Below are 9,269 nucleotides of genomic sequence, written 5' to 3'. Positions count from 1 at the left end.
AAAAATAATGCAACGCATTAAACCGAGCGAAGGAATTGTCCTCCGACGACCACGCGTATACGCGATACAATAATGTACAATATTTATATATATGTATATATATATATATAAATTTCTATTTCTTTATAATTTTTTTTTTTCGTCCGCGTTTCGGGATTTCGTACGTCCGTATCAAACACAAAGCTTTCGAGAAACAACCGGACAAAGAACACAGGGAGGAAAACATAAGTACACGATGTATGAAAATCATATTATATATTAAAATATTCATAATAATAATATAATAATAATAAAATAATAATAATTAATAATAATTAATAATCGTAATATATTATCGCATGTTCGTAAAATTACATAAAAAAATATAGAAAATAATAAACTCGTAGCTTCTCTATTATAGTTCTTTTTTTTTGTCTGCTTCATTCATTCTCCACCTTTCTCGCTCGCACTCGTGATTAATTTTCTTTGTCCCTTTCATCCGAGCCATCCTCCTCCCACCCCCAACCCTCTCTCCCTCTCTCTCTCTCTCTCTCTCTCTCTCTCTCTCTCATACTCCCACAAAAATAACTTTCGCGCAAAGATCTCTCTCTCTCTCACTTTCTGTGATTTACTCGGGGCCTTCTAATTACTACGGTTACAGCTATGCATAGATTACTCAATATATACATATATACATACATATATATGTGTGTATATATATACACGCGTATGTATATATGCGTATATAGCTATAGTCATATCATCGTTAATTAATATACATACAATGTTCGAATTTCCGTCTCTCTGTGCTGCGATGTGGTGAGATCCGTGTCTGTGTGTGTCTATGTGTGCCCGTGTACGGTGCGTGTGGTTTCTATTTCGTTCCCTGTGTTCGCGAACGTTAACCCTTTTTGCACTGGCGACACGCGTAACATGCACCACAAACCGATTCAACTTTCATTTACGGATAGAGTAAAACGGAATTAACGAAACGAACGAATAAAACTATGAGCATTTATCAATTTTAACCGCATCTATCAGTCGATTATTTTCGGTTTTCTTTTTAAATATCAAAGTACAAAGGGTCGATAATATCAACGGTGACGTTCCGTTCCCCAGAGTCGAGTATATACGCGTTTCCTTCTCGAACAACGAATCAAAATTGTTATACGTTCGTACGTGGATGTTACTCGAACAAAAAATCAAAAACTTTCGCTCGCTGTCAGGAAACGAAGTTTGAACATGTTCGTGCAAACGGAGCTTCCCGATGTTGTACCGACGCTCGCGAACAGATTACTGCCGGTTCGGTTAACGTCGCGTTACGAGATTAATTACAGCCATCGTCGATCCTCGTGGCCCGATAATACACGACAAGCTTCGTCGCCGTTTCACGAATCACCTTTGTTGTACATCCCCCACTCTCCTCTCTGTCTCTCTCTCTCGCGCGCAACCCTGCTCAAAAATCTCTGCTGTACGACTCTGCGAGACCACAATGCCCAGAATGAACTTTCATCGCCATCGAATTGGCGCAAAAAACTCGACTACTGTCCTTTCTTTCGCTGACCGCTAGGTAGTAAACTCAAATCTATAGCTGGGAGAACGAAAGATCAGTCCTGGAAGAAATGCTGTTCACGTTTCTCTTATCTCGTATTCCATTTTCCTTAGAGTATTAATTACTTCCACGGTGGATGTAAATTCTGCTGATAACCACTGTTGCGACTGTGAATGATTCCAAAAGGGTCAAGATAGGAGAAAGAAAGATCAGACCTGGAAGAAACGTGGAATTCTATTTTTATCCTAACGTATGTGTTCTTTTCCGCTAATCTATCTTTCTGCTAGCAATAACAGCAGTCCAAATTAAACTAGCCAACGACTATTAGGAGCTGACGTGAATAATCCTGAGAGATGTAGACGGGAGAAAGAAAGATTAGATGGTGGTTTAGTCAGGCGAATCGAGGTCTGCGACCGAGCAAAAATTGCTCGTATTGTGTCACAGGTCTAGGGCATCGTTGCAGTCTTGCGAGAGGGAGGTAGGTGAAATTTGATCGCTGTTGCACGTTTACTAGTTTAGGGCAACGAGTCTTGCGAGAGGGAGGTAGATGAAATTTGATCATTGTTATGTTACTTCGAGAAATGACTGAGAAACGATGAGTGTGAGTGGGGTAAGGATGAATGAGAATGAATAAGAAACGGTGAGAATGAGTGGAAAGTAATGAGAGCAAATGAGAAATAATAAGATCGACGACGAAACAATGACTGAATTATGCGAGCCAGTACCGTACAGGTTGACCCGTTGACCCGAGACTGATCTTTCTTCCTCCTGACAATACCGTTTCCGAGACGATCGATGGCCAGGCCTGAGACGACGACAGATCTCGAGGAACCCTACGAGAAGAAAAAGAAGAGATAGAATGAGATGGTTCGTTTCGGGGAGTCACGAATCGTGACAAGAGATTTTGTTCCATTTTGTTAGGGGCGAAACGAGAAACGAAATGAGAGAGGAACGGGGAAACGACAGACGACATTGTCTTCCATTTTCTCGACCCGTTTCTGTTCGTTGGATGAATCGAACGACGATCGCGGACAGAGGCTTCGAACGGATTGTTTATTACGAATTTCGATTGTTTCAGAAGTGGAGGTTCGGAGACGTCGGCGAAGAAGAGAACTCGAAGATGCCTCGAAGAACGGAAACGCTCGTTTACCAGTGTCCGGGATGGAAAATACGCGTGTATTTTTTTTAATTAATCGTAGATGCTATCGATAGTGAATACAATATTAATAATAATGCTGATAAATACGATGACGTTAATAAAATATTGAATATAAAATACTCCTCGCTACATATATTAAGATTCTCAGTTTAGCAGCAATCGTTTTCTGTTTTTTTTTCTTTCTTTTATCTCTCTCCCTTTGCCCCATGCTCGTCGCCTCGCAGGGGACCTTGAAAGAATACTAAGCACAACATTCAATATATATATCTATAATATATAATTATAATCGTAATAATGCGATAACTATGATAATACGTTACACGTTTACATGCATCTCGGCGATACGATCGCCGAAGAATATTTTTTTTTTTAGAAGAATCTCGGTATCGTTTTAACCCTTTGACCGCGAAGGGCGTACGCGCGCGATCCCTAAAAATACGTATACATACGTTCTCTAAAAGCAGAGTCATTTACAAAGACCATATGTATACAAACTTCACGTTATTCGTATAAAACATGACAAGAGATGATGTGTCTAGGTATTACTGTATTAAATGCTGGTTTATATCTAGTGCCATGCATCGAAATTTACCATGCAAACATTTATTACTCGGCTATCGTTCGTATAAAATTGTATTAGGTAGTTAGAGACCGTAAGAATATTGCGTTCACGATACATTGGAATAAATCATGTCCATAAATGTTTCTAACGATCGTGACAAACTACTTCGGGGTTACAAAGTAAAATTTATGAAAGAAAAAAAGGAATCGTGCGCCCTAGTCAAAGGGTTAATTAGTACTTTGTCGTTTCCCGCAGCCCCAACCCCTTCAGGCGCGACCCACCCCGTACCGCGAAATTTCATTTTCGAATCACTGTACTCGTTTCTCCCATTTTCCTTAATTTAAACCGTTTTCGCGCGTGTCTTTTCGGTTCTGTCAGTCGGAAACGTCGTTGCGCCCTTCGACGCAACGTTCGATCGTTGCCCGGTCTCCACCCTCTGTTTCCGGTTCTCTCAAAAATTGAAACTTCGAGAGAAAAAAATTCACCGCTTCGACACACCTCCGGCGTTACACGACACTAATAGTAATAATAATATTAATAGAATATTATACATTTACATTTATTTATATATATAGAGATTTTTTTTTTTTTTGAAATACTGATTCTCTAGTCTCGGTGCGGGTTGCCTCGCTCGGATCGCCTCGGGAGCTCGTCGAGAAATCGTTTTCACACGCACACCCCTATTGCCTAAAGATGCTCCGTTCTCCGCGGCGAAGAAAGGAAAAACCGTGTTCTTCCACCTTTCGCGAGCGTGCTCGTTTTACGTCCTCCGCCCCCCCGGCCTGTGAAATCGACAAAAATTCCCTCGAAAAATATATTTGTACAAGAAAAGAAAAAGAGAACGAATGCTTTTCCACGCGAGATTAGGAAAACGACAAGACAACGGGGGTGGGGGGAGGAGGAGGAGGGCGAACGAAAACGAAAATCGAGCTCTAGGAACACAAAGGAGACAATAAAAAAAAAAAAAGAAAAGAGAGAACGTGGATCGATCGATCCAACGTCCGCCGACAAACCGGAAACTCGAGACGATTCGCACCCTGAACGAAGGAGGCTTCGTTCGCGCGTTGCTTTTCCTTTTCTGTTTTGAGATCGAAATTGTGGGCTGACAGCTGAACGTAGCCGCGTCGAAACTGGCTCTATCCCCGGTTAGCTAACGTCTCGCGATCGTTCTAGATCCCCGTCGTCGAATCGTTCGCGTACGAAGTGCTCAACGGGGCTAATTGCTCGCGCAAACTCGCTTCTCGTAACTCGATTCCTACCTCTATTCGCCTCTATTCGGTCTCTAACGCTATCGTTCGCTATTATTTTACGCTACGGTTACAGCAAACTTCTATCCTCCGTGTAATTATCTTCGGTTCCGAGAGACGCGTGTCCCGTTTCCCTGTTTCTCGTTTAATCGCGAATCTCGAAAAACCGTCGCGCGAAGATCCTCTCCGCGATCGACGTTCGAGACGGGACAACGTACGCGAATGATCGACAGCGATCCACGCCGCGACGACCCCATCAACGGATCGACGACGACGACGCGCGCGCAGCTACGTTTCATCGTTCGTTCTTTAAGGTAATTAAGTAGATAGATAAGTAGTTGCGAGTAAGTAATCATGCGGTGACACGTTCGAGGCTGTGGGGATTAATTAATGTACAATGATACAATGAGCAGAGCTGCCTCGAACGCGTTTTGGGGCTCTTCGCTCGCGAACGCGCGCGCGTAGTACAATATTTATAATAATATAATATGTATATTATATATATATATATATTAGATATATTCGAAACGGTCTCACTCGTATCCAATCACTGTCCATCGTCGAAACTAAGGCGGCATCGAAAAGTAAATAAAGATATAGATAAAAAAGGAATCGTTAATAAATTGATTAAACGAAACGCACGGCGACGATTCACGAGTTCCCGTGCGTACCGAAAAAAAAAAAAAAACGCGAAACAATTCGAAAAATATACACACGCATATATTATATATAGACCAATAATCATAATTTCAATAATAATGAATAATAATCGAATATAGCTATCAAATAGAATATAATCAGTAAATAGAGACAAATCAAGCAACAACGATCATCTATTTTTCTCTCTCTTTTTCTATAATAGATATATATATTTATATATAATATATATTCATCTATATATATACGATTTCGATATACCTATAATTAATTTATCGATCCGATTTCTGTTTCTTTTTCTCTCCTTCTCTCTCGTTCCGTCTCGTCCTTCCATTATTACTCTGACGTGTCTACTAACTTCTATAAATCTCCCTTAACGTTTAGTTATTATTCTATGAGATATGTATCGTCGTGTCGGTGTACGTGTTATCGCAATACTCTTGTGATTACCTCCCGTCAATCTTTCCGTCTTTCGTTTTATTTACCCGAGCGTCCAGCCATACTCGCCACTATCGAATTCCGCGATCCCCATCGATCGCTCGAGATCGTCCCTTGGATCCTAACGTTCCAGCGCGATCGCACCGTCGTCAGATCGTCCACGGTACGCCGCCCTCCGAACCTCTATTGTCTCTCTTCGTCGTTCGTCTCGTCGCGAGATTTCCCCATCGCGTCGATCCGAATCGCGTCTCCGGTGTACGTGGAAAGTGTGTGTGGTATTTTCTCTCTTTGTGTATAACGCGTGTTCTCTTGTTCGTCGAATCCATCGTGACACGAAACGCACGCGCGTATCGGTTCTCGCCCTTTCGCGCGGCGACTCGTCCCGGGGACCGTTGCTTGTTTCTCTCGTCTTTTAGTATTATTCGTTTCACTTTTTTTTTTCTTTTTTTTTTACGAAAATGGCAGTTATCGGTCACAGCCAATGGGCTATCAATAATCATTAAACATTACGCTTTAATACGATTACGATTAGTTAACCTTAGACGATCTATCCTTTACGTTTATTAGTGGTAAAAATGCCTCGTTGGCGAACGCGTTACGCTCGCTCGCTCGCTCGTTCGCTCGTCGCGGCGATGCGTTATTATTTATTTTTTTTTTCTCGTTTTTCCATCTCGAGGGTCGGAGAGTCGTGGGGGGAAGGGGGTCGGGGTTCGTGACACGAGTGTGTTTCGTTGCATTCGAGGGAGGAGGGGCCTCCGGCGATTCCCGTGTCGGTTCGCCACCCGGAAGTAAACGCGCGCGATTCGGCGAAATGTGTCAGACCGTGTCGTACACCGCTTCTTCGCGAGTATGGTTCATGATTGGCAAATTGAAATCGTAACCGCGACGTTAACATTGGTTACGTTCGCGCGTCTGTATTGTCGTTGTCACCCAAAGCCCCGGACACGCGTGTAAAACGTGCGACAAAAACCGCGAAAGAGAGAGAAACAAGGTCAAAATCGTGTTCAAGTTTTGGGCTTCGTTGGCGAGAAACGATTAATAAAACAATAATTAATTTTCCAATATACTTTTAATACACTTCACCATTTTTTTTTTTTTGTTTTTTCGTTTTGTTTTTTTCTGCATTGCTCGATAAAAAAATAAGACTTCAATACGTTCATATATATATATATGTATATATATAAAACAACGAAAATAGATTAAATAACAATACAATAATACGTACGCTACGTGTGATACTTTATAAAAATATATAGATACACATATATATATATAAATATATGTATACACATATATTTATACGTATGTATATATACCGTTTACATAATTTACTTATATAATAACTCTTTCGAAAAGCGCATAAACAACTTAAAATGAAAAACAGAATATCGAGTGGAAAGACAATGGAGAAAGATCACGCAGCGAGTTTCACAGTGCTGCCCTGTCTGACACATCGTCGACCGCTACCACTGCACGAACCAGTGTTAAGTGAAAAAGGAACTGAATGGCCAGACAACGTCGGTGGTTCGCGGCTCGCGTCGAGAAACCCTGGCCTCCGGAGTACGATGCTCGCGACGATGGCTAACGCCTTCTCGCGATCGATACCGGAAGTCGTAGTCTCCTCGGTCGATTAACGCGCGTGCGATGGATGGATGGATGAACGGGGCGGGGGGAGGGCGGAGGTACGCGAGAGATTCGAAACGAAACTACGTAGTCGCGTAAAAGAACGAACATTTCGAACATAAACTAGACGAGTATAGACATTTTGATTTACGTATGGCACTGCAAATCTTCCGGTTCGGTTTTTGAAACGTGACTCGCGACGATCCGAACGGAGCCGTGGACCCGTTTTTTTTTTTTTTTATTTTTTCTTATTTCGATGGTAAGAACACGATCGAACCGCGCGAGATCCAGCGACGAGGACGACGATCGCGAGAGGAACGACGACGCCATTTACTCCGCCGCGATCGGGTATGTCGGAACCTCGGCCAAAGTGAAGGCTGCCTGACGCGTCGGTAAATCGGTTAAGTGGGTTGTCTGGCAGAGTCGTCCTGAAGTCTAGCGGAGGTTCTCGACAAAAGAGAATGCGTTGCCTCGACCTCCTCGCCGCGGAACCAGGGGACCACCGGGTGCCGTCTTCCGGAAACCGCGCGTCGGCAGAGAGGGGAAGACTGCGTGGACGATGAACGATCTGAGAAAGGCTGTTCGCGAGAGCTGGTTTCGCGGAAACTGTTCGCCGACACCGCGAGTCTCCCTGGACGCGGATCGTCCGGAAGACGTGGTCCGGGTGACGTCGATGGCGATTTCGAAGGTGGCTAAGGGTGCTCCGACCGACGAAAGAACCGACTCGGGCCTGTCGATGCGACTCTACCACCTCTTGGTGCTACGGTCGGGCAACTCGGATGCCGAGAGTCGCGACAACTTTCCCCCCGAATGATTCTTTCGCTCGTCAAACCCCTAAATACGCTACTTGCACTCTCCGTTTGTTCTGCATACACACACGCCCCTCGAGACGCGGTCCGAGTTCTGGCAACCTCACCTCGCTTCTTTCCTCCCCTTTCGATTTATTCCTCACCAGTTCCCTCGCCGGAAACCGTCGACCTCGCGTTTTCGTTTTCCACGTTCGCGAAAAGACACTTTTGCCCGCGAATAAGAACACCCAACGCGGTGGATCGTGTGAGGTTCGCCCCGCGGGCTCGATCGATCGCCGATTCGATCGTGAAAAGAAGATACCTCGAGCTCGTTGGACGATCCTCCGGCGAGCCACGCGTTTGGGCTGTTTCGAGTCGAGGCGATCCGTTTCACCGGCAAGTCTTCGACCCACAGTGTGTACGCGCGTGACGTTTACGTTTTCGTTGATCCCGCCGAAAAGAAGAAGAAACAAAAAAAGAAACGCGCCATTGTTACGTATCCCCCTCTTTCTCTTCTGTCGCTTACTTTCCATTCCCCTTAATCCCCCCACCCGCGATATATGACTTATCTATTTATGTATCTATCTCTCTGTCACCCCTCCCCTGATCTCGAATTGCGAGATTCGTCGGATCAGACTTATGCAGCGAAGTTTAATGAATGATTATCTTACAGGATCCTACGTCATATACGTATATGTACGCGCACACCGATCGTGTGTTTCCTCGGTTTTCTTTGCTCGCTTATCTTTTTTTTTTTCCATTTTTTTTTTTGTTCTTGTTGCTCTGTTTTAATTATAATCTGCGCGGCGGCATCCTCGTATATCGGAACGTAGATGCTAAAGAGAATACCTATAAATATAGTTTATATGTATATATATAGAATATAATATAATATAATAATATAATATAATAATAATATAATAATATATATAATATAATATAATAATATAATATAATATATATGTTTATGTCATCACCGTACCTTTTACGCATCTTTTTTTTCTCTCTCTCTAATTTATACTTAACATAGAAAAAATATAGAATTTACTTTGCCTCGAACTTAAATATAATAAACCTCTCTTTCTTTCTCTCTCGAGCGTCGATTATAATATATATATAAATATATGATTTTTTTTTTTATTCGTGTGTCTGTCCGTGCATATGAATTATACGTGTACATATATATTTGTAGGTGTACGTGTGCGTGCGTGCGTGCGTGCGGGTCTGTGTGTATGTACGTTGGATTGCATTCACGCGTGTCTGC

General features: G+C 42.9%; 1 protein-coding gene across 1 annotated transcript in view; it reads right to left on the bottom strand.

Annotated features, from left to right (window-relative positions):
* Positions 1 to 517: 517 nt before the first annotated feature.
* Positions 518 to 9,269, bottom strand: part of LOC143344625 (RNA-binding protein MEX3B-like) — a 91,988-nt gene continuing 83,236 nt past the window's right edge. The window contains exon 3 of the transcript XR_013080118.1: positions 518 to 9,229. The gene's annotated coding sequence lies outside the window, so the exon portion shown is untranslated. The remainder of the gene's footprint in view (positions 9,230 to 9,269) is intronic.

This window comes from Colletes latitarsis, chromosome 1, assembly GCF_051014445.1.
Source record: "Colletes latitarsis isolate SP2378_abdomen chromosome 1, iyColLati1, whole genome shotgun sequence".
NCBI lineage: Eukaryota > Metazoa > Arthropoda > Insecta > Hymenoptera > Colletidae > Colletes > Colletes latitarsis.
The sequence above is the reverse complement of the archived record's forward strand: the minus strand, read 5'-3'. Positions and strand labels throughout refer to the sequence as shown.